At 47.3% G+C, this 12,219-nt stretch overlaps 1 protein-coding gene across 1 annotated transcript in view; it reads left to right on the top strand.

Moving 5' to 3' along the window:
* Window positions 1-348: 348 nt before the first annotated feature.
* syne2a (spectrin repeat containing, nuclear envelope 2a) overlaps window positions 349-12,219 on the top strand; it is a gene marked incomplete at its 3' end in the record, with an annotated part of 64,956 nt that continues 53,085 nt past the window's right edge. Inside the window, exon 1 of the mRNA XM_035792725.2 lies at window positions 349-709. The remainder of the gene's footprint in view (window positions 710-12,219) is intronic.

Raw genomic sequence — 12,219 nt, 5'->3', positions numbered from 1 at the left:
TGTTAATAGTAAGTTGAGACCCTGGCAGCGGAGGCTGTAGTCTCCATATAGGCAGAGGCACCACTGGTAAAAAGTATAATAGACCTACTAATAATAACAGGCCCACAACTGTATTATGAATAAAATGAGTAATAGCAATGACATACAATACATCAAAAACTTAATTGCACAGCATTATAAACTCCATTAACTTTGATCTTGTGCTTTTCAAGTAAATCTATTGAATATAACATAGTTGAAAGCTACACATTTGCTACACATCTTCCGTGTTATACACTGACTATACCAAACATTAAGAACACCTACTCTTTTCATGTCATGGGGGAGGGTGGACGACGATGAGAACGCAATATTAGGAAGGTGTTCCTAATGTTTGTATACTCAGTGTACATCCGTTTCTGAGACCGCATGGCAAAGCGAGCCACAAATTGGAAAAATCCTAAACATGCGACACACTGCACGCATCGCAGCCTTGTCTGGCAGATGAGTCACAGCGGTGCGGATTGCCTCCCACTGAAATGAATTAACTTCCTCCAGACCGCATACAAAGAAACCACAGTTGGCTTGCTTGCAGTCGGCCTGCCCTGTTCTGGTAATGACAGCAGAGCACTGCTCAACGTTCAACCTGTCTTCCAGCTCACTTTCCATATAGTGTATTCTTTTCTTCTGACCTTCAAGAGACTACAGAAGTGCTTTCTTCGATCTTTTTGTAAGTAATGGCACTTTTTTTTCAATTTTATTGGCCACATGGCAAATTGGGAAAAGTTGTACAACTTTTAGTAATGCTTTGAATAAGTGTGTATAATCGTGGATGTCTGAAATACAGGTGATATTTATGTGTAGGCCTCTCCATCACTTCTAATTACAGCATTAGGTCATCTAGCTTCTGTAAAGTATGCTGCATGTTTTTAGAAATGTTTCCATTTTCTTTGCTGTATTTAAATCGACAATCAGTAGTTGAAACAATAACAAAGCGTCATCCATACCCGTGTTTCTGGTTAAAAAAAAATCTGAGGATAGGGCTGGAGAAATGTAACCACTCTCAAATTCATAGACAGAGCTATGGATATAAGGACTGACCATTCATGAAATCAACATTATAGTTTTAACCATGTTTTGAGGCTATATAGTGTTTGTTTACAAACGTTGGAATGAAAGAAGTGTATATTTTGGGTTCTGATGGGGTATGACAGTTAAACTAAGCTCATTTATACTAAGCTCATTTCATTTATTCAGAAGTCCAAACTTGGATGAAGCAACCGCAATTTTTTTTAATTGAATGTACTATTTAGGCGACTGTGATAAACAAAGTATGCACTGCAAACACAAAGTCTGCAAACGGGGACTACACTGTTCAAGGTGAGATGGGGAAGCATGTGTGTGCTGGGGAGTATTTTGAGCCATGGCAGGCTTACTACATGAGTCCCTCGTGTCATCCAGCATGGAGTTCCGAGTGTCAGTCGGAATGGAATTTATTAGACTGTCAGTGTCTGTGTGTGACTTCGAGCTTCACGTGGAAACTATTTAGGCTTTACCAGATTGTCATTGGAAGTCCTTGCTGCTCTGGACACATGCTTTACTGGGTCGTTCGACCAATGAAGTGCCTTTTGAGTAGTGTAACATAGTGACCTAATTTTAACATTCTGTCATAAAGAGAACATGTGCAACTTAATAAATAAAAAACATTTTCCCATCTTTATAAATAAAAATATTATAGTAAGTGCCTATTAGGCAAGGGATAAACACCGAGGTTCTGTACATTACCTTGGAAATAATGGATGACGCAGCGGGACAAGCGAGTCCCTTTGCGTTGTTCATTTTGAAAGCACACAATTACCGTTAGATAAACACTACCGTTCAGAAGTTTTGGGTGACTTAGAAATGTCCTTGTTTTTGAGAAAAAAAGGTTAATTAAAATAACATCATTGATCAAAAATACAGTAGACATTGTTAATGTTGTAAATGACTATTGCTGGAAAAAGTAGATTTATTTTAATGGAATATATAAATAGGCATACAGAGGCTCATTTGTCAGCAACCATCACTCCTGTGTTCCAATGACACGTTGTATTAGCTAATCTAAGTTTATAATTTTGAAAGGCTAATTGATCATTAGAAAACACTTTTGCAATTATGTTAGCACAGCTGAAAACTGTTGTCCTGATTAAACAAGCAATAAAACTGGCCTTCTTTCGACTAGTTTAATATCTGGAGCATCAGAATTTGTGGGTTCGATTACAGGCTGTAACGGTTTTCTAGGTGTGGTGAAGGAGAGTCGGACCAAAACGCAGCGTGTAGATTGCGATCCATGTTTAATGAACAAAAACGTAACACGAATCTAAAATACAAACACTACAAAACAAAGAACGTAACGAAAACCGAAACAGCCTATACTAGTGAAAACTAACACAGACAGGAACAAGGACACTAAGGACAATCACCCACGACCAACTCAAAGAATATGGCTGCCTAAATATGGTTCCCAATCAGAGACAACGATAAACACCTGCCTCTGATTGAGAACCACTCCAGACAGCCATAGACTTTGCTAGATCACCCCACTAGCTACAATCCCAATATATACACACAAAACCCCAAGACAAAACACACCACAATACAAAAACCCCATGCCACACCCTGGCCTGACCCAATACATAAAGATAAACACAAAATACTTCGACCAGGGAGTGACAGAAACCCCCCTAAGGTGCAGACTCCCGAACGCACCTCAAAACAATAGGGAGGGTCCGGGTGGGCGTCTGTCCATGGTGGCGGCTCCGGCGCGGGACGTGGACCCCACTTAGTCAATGTCTTAGTCCCCTCTCCTCGCGTCCCTGGATAGTCCACCCTCGCCGCCGACCATGGCCTAGTAGTCCTCACCCAGAACCCCCACTGGACTGAGGAGCAGATCAGGACTGAAGGACAGCTCGGGACTGAGACAGCTCGGGAGTGAGAGAAAGCTCGGGAGTGAGAGAAAGCTCGGGAGTGAGAGAAAGCTCAGGAGTGAGAGGAAGCTCAGGAGTGAGAGGAAGCTCAGGAGTGAGAGGAAGCTCAGGAGTGAGAGGACGCTCAGGAGTGAGAGGACGCTCAGGAGTGAGAGGAAGCTCAGGCAGGTAGATAGATCTACCAGATCCTGGTTGGCTGGTGGTCTCAGCAGATCCTGGCGGATCTGGCGGATCCTGGCCGACTGGCAGTTCTGGCAGATCTGGAAGAATCTGGTTGACTGGCAGATCTGGAAGAGTCTGGTTGACTGGCAGATCTGGAAGATTCTGGTTGACTGGCAGATCTGGAAGATTCTGGTTAACTGGCAGATCTGGAAGAGTCTGGTTGACTGTCAGATCTGGAAGAGTCTGGTTGACTGTCAGATCTGGAAGAGTCTGGTTGACTGTCAGATCTGGAAGAGTCTGGTTGACTGTCAGATCTGGAAGAGTCTGGTTGACTGTCAGATCTGGAAGAGTCTGGTTGACTGTCAGATCTGGAAGAGTCTGGTTGACTGGCAGATCTGGAAGAGTCTGGTTGACTGGCAGATCTGGAAGAGTCTGGTTGACTGGCAGATCTGGAAGAGTCTGGCTGACTGGCAGATCTGGAAGATTCTGGCTGACTGGCAGATCTGGAAGATTCTGGTTGACTGGCAGATCTGGAAGAATCTGGCTGACTGGCAGATCTGGAAGAATTTGGCTGACTGGCAGATCTGGAAGAGTCTGGCTGACTGGTGGATCCTGGCAGACTGAAAGATCTGGCTGCTCCATGCTGACTGGCGGCTCTGACTGCTCCATGCTGACTGACGGCTCTGGCTGCTCCATGTAGGCTGACAGCTCTGGCGGCTTCTTACAGACTAGCAGCTCTGGCGGCTCCGTGCAGACTGGCAGCTCCTTGCAGACTGGCAGCTCCTTGCAGACTGGCAGCTCCTTGCACACTGACAGCTCTGGCTGCTTCATGCAGACTGACAGCTCTGGCTGCTTGATGCAGACTGACAGCTCTGACTGCCTCATGCAGACTGACAGCTCTGACTGCTCCATGCAGGCTGGCAGCTCTGGCTGCTCCATGCAGGCTGGCAGCACCTTGCAGACTGACAGCTCTGGCTGCTCCATGTAGGCTGACAGCTCTGGCGGCTTCTTACAGACTAGCAGCTCTGGCGGCTCCGTGCAGACTGGCAGCTCCTTGCAGACTGGCAGCTCCTTGCAGACTGGCAGCTCCTTGCAGAATGACAGCTCTGGCTGCTCCATGCAGACTGACAGCTCTGGCTGCTCCATGTAGACTGGCAGCTCTGGCTGCTCTATGCAGACTGACAGCTCTGGCTGCGCTGACCAGGCGGGAGACTCCAGCAGCGCTGTAGAGGAGGAAGGCTCTGGCTGCGCTGAACAGGCGGGAGACTCCGACAGCGCTGGAGAGGCGAGGCGCACTGTAGGCCTGATGCGTGGTGCTGGCACTGGTGGTACTGAACCGAGGACACGCACAGGAAGCCTGGTGCGGGGAGCTGCTACCGGAGGGCTGGGGTGTTGAGGTGGTACTGGATAGACCGGACCGTGCAGGCGCACTGGAGATCTTGAGCACCAAGCCTGCCCAACCTTACCTGGTTGAATACTCTCGGTCGCCCTGCCAGTGCGGCGAGGTGGAATAGCCCGCACTGGGCTATGCAGGCGAACCGGAGACACCGAGCGCAAGGCTGGTGCCATGTAAGCCGGCCCAATGAGACACACTGGGGACCAGATGCGTAGAGCCGGCTTCATGGCATTTGGCTCGATGCTCAATCTAGCCCGGCCGATACGCGGAGCTGGAATATACCGCACCGGGCTATGCACCCGCACTGGGGACACCGTGCACACCACTGCATAACACGGTGCCTGCCCGGTCTCTCTCGCCCCCCGGTAACCACAGGAAGTTAGCGTAGGTCTCCTACCTAGCGTAGCCCTACTTCCTGTGAGCCACCCCCAAGAAATATTTGGGGCTGACTCTCGGGCTTCCATCCGCTACGCCGTGCTGCCTCCTCATACCTGCGCCTCTCAGCTTTCGGCGCCTCCAGTTCTTCCTTGGGGCGGCGATATTCTCTAGGCTGAGCCCAGGGTCCTTTACCGTCCAGTTCGTCCTCCCATGTCCATTTCTCCAGGTGGTGCAGCCTCGCCCACTGCAGCTGCTGCTGCTCCTGCTGCTGCTGCCTCTGTTGCCTCTAACTGTGGCTCCTGCCTGTTGACACGCTGCTTGGTCCGTTTGTGGTGGGTGATTCTGTAACGGTTTTCTAGGTGTGGTGAAGGAGAGTTGGACCAAAACGCAGCGTGTAGATTGCGATCCATGTTTAATGAACAAAAACGTAACACGAATCTAAAATACAAACACTACAAAACAAAGAACGTAACGAAAACTGAAACAGCCTATACTAGTGAAAACTAACACAGACAGGAACAAGGACACTAAGGACAATCACCCACGACCAACTCAAAGAATATGGCTGCCTAAATATGGTTCCCAATCAGAGACAAAGATAAACACCTGCCTCTGATTGAGAACCTGGTAACTTCCGGCGCCGACAGAGATGGCCGCCTCGCTTCGCGTTCCTAGGAAACTATGCAGTTTTTTGTTTTTTTTACGTGTTAATTCTTACATTAGTACCCCAGGTCATCTTAGGTTTCATTACATATAGTCGAGAAGAATTACTGAATATAAGATCAGCGTCTACTCACCATCAGTACGACCAATAATATGTTTTCCGCGACGCGGATCCTGTGTTCTGCCTTACAAACAGGTCAACGGAATTGATTCCATGCAGCGACCCCAAAAAACTACTTCGTAAAAGAGGGAAACGTAGCGGTCTTCTGGTCAGACTCCGGACACGGGCACATCGTGCACCACTCCCTAGCATTCTTCTTGCCAATGTCCAGTCTCTTGACAACAAGGTTGATGAAATCCGAGCAAGGGTAGCATTCCAGAGGGACATCAGAGACTGTAACGTTCTCTGCTTCACGGAAACATGGCTCACTGGAGAGACGCTATCCGGGGCGGTGTAGCCAACAGGTTTCTCCACGCATCGCGCCGACAGAAACAAACATCTTTCTGGTAAGAAGAGTGGCGGGGGCGTATGCCTCATGACTAACGAGACATGGTGTGATGAAAGAAACATACAGGAACTCAAATCCTTCTGTTCACCTGATTTAGAATTCCTCACAATCAAATGTAGACCGCATTATCTACCGAGAGAATTCTCTTCGATTATAATCACAGCCGTCTATATCCCCCCCAAGCAGACACATCGATGGCTCTGAACGAACTTTATTTAACTCTTTGCAAACTGGAAACCATTTATCCGGAGGCTGCATTCATTGTAGCTGGGGATTTTAACAAAGCTAATCTGAAAACAAGACTCCCTAAATTTTATCAGCATATCGATTGCGCAACCAGGGGTGGTAAAACCTTGGATCATTGTTACTCTAACTTCCGCGACGCATATAAGGCCCTGCCCCGCCCCCCTTTCGGAAAAGCTGACCACGACTCCATTTTGTTGATCCCTGCCTACAGACAGAAACTTAAACAAGAGGCTCCCACGCAGAGGTCTGTCCAACGCTGGTCCGACCAAGCTGACTCCACACTCCAAGACTGCTTCCATCACGTGGACTGGGACATGTTTTGTATTGCGTCAGATAAAAATATTGACGAATACGCTGATTCGGTGTGCGAGTTCATTAGAACGTGCGTTGAAGATGTCGTTCCCATAGCAACGATAAAAACATTCCCTAACCAGAAACCGTGGATTGATGGCAGCATTCGCATGAAACTGAAAGCGCGAACCACTGCTTTTAATCAGGGCAAGGTGTCTGGTAACATGACCGAATACAAACAGTGCAGCTATTCCCTCCGCAAGGCTATTAAACAAGCTAAGCGTCAGTACAGAGACAAAGTATAATCTCAATTCAACGGCTCAGACACAAGAGGCATGTGGCAGGGTCTACAGTCAATCACGGACTACAAGAAGAAACCCAGCCCAGTCACGGACCAGGATGTCTTGCTCCCAGGCAGACTAAATAACTTTTTTTGCCCGCTTTGAGGACAATACAGTGCCACTGACACGGCCTGCAACGAAAACATGCGGTCTCTCCTTCACTGCAGCCGAGGTGAGTAAGACATTTAAACGTGTTAACCCTCGCAAGGCTGCAGGCCCAGACGGCATCCCCAGCCGCGCCCTCAGAGCATGCGCAGACCAGCTGGCCGGTGTGTTTACGGACATATTCAATCAATCCCTATACCAGTCTGGTGTTCCCACATGCTTCAAGAGGGCCACCATTGTTCCTGTTCCCAAGAAAGCTAAGGTAACTGAGCTAAACGACTACCGCCCGTAGCACTCACTTCCGTCATCATGAAGTGCTTTGAGAGACTAGTCAAGGACCATATCACCTCCACCCTACCTGACACCCCAGACCCACTCCAATTTGCTTACCGCCCAAATAGGTCCACAGACGATGCAATCTCAACCACACTGCACACTGCCCTAACCCACCTGGACAAGAGGAATACCTATGTGAGAATGCTGTTCATCGACTACAGCTCGGCATTCAACACCATAGTACCCTCCAAGCTCGTCATCAAGCTCGAGACCCTGGGTCTCGACCCCGCCCTGTGCAACTGGGTACTGGACTTCCTGACGGGCCGCCCCCAGGTGGTGAGGGTAGGCAACAACATCTCCCCGCTGATCCTCAACACGGGGGCCCCCAAGGGTGCGTTCTGAGCCCTCTCCTGTACTCCCTGTTCACCCACGACTGCGTGGCCACGCACGCCTCCAACTCAATCATCAAGTTTGCGGATGACACAACAGTGGTAGGCGTGATTACCAACAACGACGAGACGGCCTACAGGGAGGAGGTGAGGGCCCTCGGAGTGTGGTGTCAGGAAAATAACCTCACATTCAACGTCAACAAAACTAAGGAGATGATTGTGGACTTCAGGAAACAGCAGAGGGAACACCCCCCTATCCACATCGATGGAACAGTAGTGGAGAGGGTAGCAAGTTTTAAGTTCCTCGGCATACACATCACAGACAAACTGAATTGGCCCACTCACACTGACAGCATCGTGAAGAAGGCGCAGGAGCGCCTCTTCAACCTCAGGAGGCTGAAGAAATTCGGCTTGTCACCAAAAGCACTCACAAACTTCTACAGATGCACAATCGAGAGCATCCTGGCGGGCTGTATCACCGCCTGGTACGGCAACTGCTTCGCCCTCAACCGTAAGGCTCTCCAGAGGGTAGTGAGGTCTGCACAACGCATCACCGGGGGCAAACTACCTGCCCTCCAGGACACCTACACCACCCGATGTTACAGGAAGGCCATAAAGATCATCAAGGACATCAACCACCCGAGCCACTGCCTGTTCACCCCGCTATCATCCAGAAGGCGAGGTCAGTACAGGTGCATCAAAGCTGGGACCGAGAGACTGAAAAACAGCTTCTATCTCAAGGCCATCAGACTGTTAAACAGCCACCACTAACATTGAGTGGCTGCTGCCAACACACTGACATTGACACTGACCCAACTCCAGCCACTTTAATAATGGGAATTGATGGGAAATGATGTAAATATATCACTAGCCACTTTAAACAATGCTACCTTATATAATGTTACTTACCCTACATTATTCATCTCATATGCATACGTATATACTGTACTCTATATCATCGACTGCATCCTTATGTAATACATGTTTCACTAGCCACTTTAACTATGCCACTTTGTTTACTTTGTCTACATACTCATCTCATATGTATATACTGTACTCGATACCATCTACTGTATGCTGTCCTGTACCATCACTCATTCATATATCCTTATGTACATATTCTTTATCCCCTTACACTGTGTATAAGACAGTAGTTTTGGAATTGTTAGTTAGATTACTTGTTGGTTATCACTGCATTGTCGGAACTAGAAGCACAAGCATTTCGCTACACTCGCATTAACATCTGCTAACCATGTGTATGTGACAAATAAAATTTGGTTTGATTTGATTTGAACCACTCCAGACAGCCATAGACTTTGCTAGATCACCCCACTAGCTACAATCCCAATATATACACACCAAAACCCCAAGACAAAACACACCACAATACAAAAACCCCATGCCACACCCTGGCATGACCCAATGCATAAAGATAAACACAAAATACTTCGACCAGGGCGTGACACAGGCTCAAAATGTCCAGAAACAAAGAACTGTCTTCTGAAACTCGTCCGTCTATTCTTGTTCTAAGAAATGAAGGCTATTCCATGCGAGAAATTGCCAAGAAACTGAAGATCTTTTACAATGCTGTGTACTACTCCCTTCACAGAACAGCGCAAAATGTCTCTAACCTGAATAGAAAGAGGAGTGGGAGGCCCCGGTGCACAACTAAGCAAGAGAGTAAGTACATCAGAGTGTCAAGTTTGAGAAACAGACGCCTCACATGTCCTCAACTGGCAGTTTCATTAAATAGTACCCGCAAGACACCAGTCTCAACATCAACAGTGGAGAGGCGACTCCGGGATGCTGGCCTTCTAGGTATAGTTGCAAAGAAAAAGCCATATGTCAAAAAAATAAAAGATTAAGATTGGCAAAAGAACACCGATACTGGACATAGGACCTCTCCCTTGAAGGCCAGCATCCCGGAGTCGTCTCTTCAATGTTGACGTTGAGACTGGTGTTTTGCGCTGTTCTTCAGCCACAAAACAACCGAAAATGTCTAAAAAGAGTAAAGCCAGCTCACCTGCTTTTACACTATGATTTGACTATTAATGTTCAATATTTATTTTGAAAAAAATATGGAAACAGGAAACAAAGGGCTGTGAGACAGAGGTTTAATCAAAAATCAAATCCAACTTTGTCACGTACTGAAAACAATAAGTGTAGACCTTAAAGTGAAATGTTTACTTACAAGCCCTTAACTAACAGTGCAGTTCAAGAATAGTTAAGAAAATATTTACCAAATAAACGAAAGTAAAAAAGAATAAAAAGTAACACAATAACATGACAATAACTAGGCTATATACAGGGGGTACCAGTACTGAGTTCGTGTCCGGGAGTACAAGTTGAGATCATTTGTACTTGTAGGTAGGGGTGAAGTGACTATGCATAGATAATAAACAACAAGTAGCAGCAGTGTACAAAACAAATGGGGGGGGTCAATGTAATAGTCCGGTGGCCATTTGATTAATTGTTCCGCAGTCTTATGGCTTGGGGGTAGAAGCTGTTAAGGAGCCTTTTGGTCCTAGACTTGACGCTCCAGTATTGCTTGCCTTGCGGTAGCAGAGAAAACAGTGTATGACTTGGGTGACTGGAGTCTCTGACAATTTTATGGGCTTTCCTCTGACACCATCTATTATATAGCTGTAGAACCTTTTGAGGATCTGGGAAACCATGCCAATTCTTTTCAGTCTCCTGAGGGTAAAAAGGTTTTGTCGTGCCCTCTTCATGACTGTCTTGGTGTGTAAGGACCATGATAGATCGTTGGTGATGTGGACACCAAGAAACTTGACTCTCAACCCGCTCCACTACAGCCCCGTCGATGTTAATGGGGGCCTGTTTGACCCGCCTTTTCCTGAAGTCCACGATCAGCTCCTTTGTCTTGCTCACATTGAGGGAGAGGTTGTTGTCCTGGCACCACACTGCCAGGTCTCTGACCTCCTCCCTATAGGCTGTCTCATCATTGTCGGTGATCAGGCCTACCACTGTTGTGTCGTCAGCAAACTTAATGATGGTGTTGGAGTTGTGTTTGGCCACACAGTTGTGGGTGAACAGGGGGTACAGGATGGGACTAAGTATACACCCCTGAGGGGCCCCTGTGTTGAGGATCAGCTTGGCTGACGTGTTGTTGCCTACCCTTGCAACCTGGGGGCAGTCCAACAGGAAGTCCAGGATCCAGTTGAAGACGGAGGTGTTTAGTCCTAGGGCCCTTAGCTTTGTGATGAGCTTTGTGGGCACTATGGTGTTGAACGCTGAGCTGTAGTCAAAGAACAGCATTCTAATATGTGTTCCTTTTGTCCAGGTGGGAAAGGGCAGTGTAGAGTGCGATTGAGATTGCGTCATCTGTGGATCTGTTGGGGCGGAATGCAAATTGGAGTGGGTCTAGGTTATCTGGGAGGATGCTGTTAATGTGAGCCATGACAAGCCTTTCAAAGCACTTCATGGCTATTGACGTGAGTGCTACGGGGCGGTAATTACTTAGGCAGGTTACCTTCGCTTCCTTGGGCACAGGGACTATGGTAGTCTGCTTGAAACATATAGGTATTACAGACTCAGTCAGGGAGAGGTTAAAAATATCAGTGAAGACACCAGGTGGTCCACGCATGCTTTGAGTACACGTCCTGGTAATCCATCTGGCCCCGCGGCTTTGTGAATGTTGACCTGTTTAAAGGTCTAGCTCACATCGGCTACCAAGAGCGTTATCTCAGTAATCCAGAACAGCTGGTGCTCTCGTGCATGCTTCAGTGTTGCTTGACTCGAAGCGAGCATGAAAGGCATTTAGCTCATCTGGTAGGCTCACGTGATTGGGCAGCTCGCGTCTGGGTTTCCCTTTGTATTCCTTAATCGTTTTCAAACCCTGCCACATCCGACGAGCATCAGAGCCTGTGTAGTAGGATTCAATCTTAATCCTGTATTGGCACTTTGATGTTTGATGGTTCGTCTGAGGGCATAGCAGGATTTCTTATAGGCGTCTGGATTAGTGTCCAACTCCTTGAAACCAGCAGCTCTATCCTTTAAGCTCGATGCTGATGTTGCCTGTAATCCATGGCTTCTGGTTGGGATATGTACATATGGTCACTGTGGGGACGATGTTGTCGATGCACTTATTGATGAAGCCGATGACTGAGATGGTATACTCCTCAATGATATTGGATGAATCCCAGAACATATTCCAGCCTGTGCTAGCAAAACAGTCCAGTAGCGTAGCATCCACGTCATCTGACCACTTCCTTATTGAGCGAGTCATTGGTACTTTCTGCTTTAGTTTTTGCTTGTAAGCAGGAATCAGGAGGATAGAATAATGGTCAGATTTATCAAATGTAGGGTGGGGGAGAGCTTTGTATGCATCTCTGTGTGTGGAGTATAGTTGGTGGTCCAGAATTGTTTTCCCTCTGGTTGCACATTTTTGTAACAGTGATTTAAGTTTTCCCCCTTTAAAGTCCCTGGCCACTAGGACCGCCGCTTCTGGGTGAGCATTTTCTTGTTTGCTTATGGCTTTATAGAGTTGGTTGACTGTGG

This window comes from Oncorhynchus keta, chromosome 19 (assembly GCF_023373465.1).
Source record: "Oncorhynchus keta strain PuntledgeMale-10-30-2019 chromosome 19, Oket_V2, whole genome shotgun sequence".
Classification (NCBI taxonomy): domain Eukaryota; kingdom Metazoa; phylum Chordata; class Actinopteri; order Salmoniformes; family Salmonidae; genus Oncorhynchus; species Oncorhynchus keta.
This window is presented reverse-complemented; position numbering and strand designations above follow the sequence as displayed.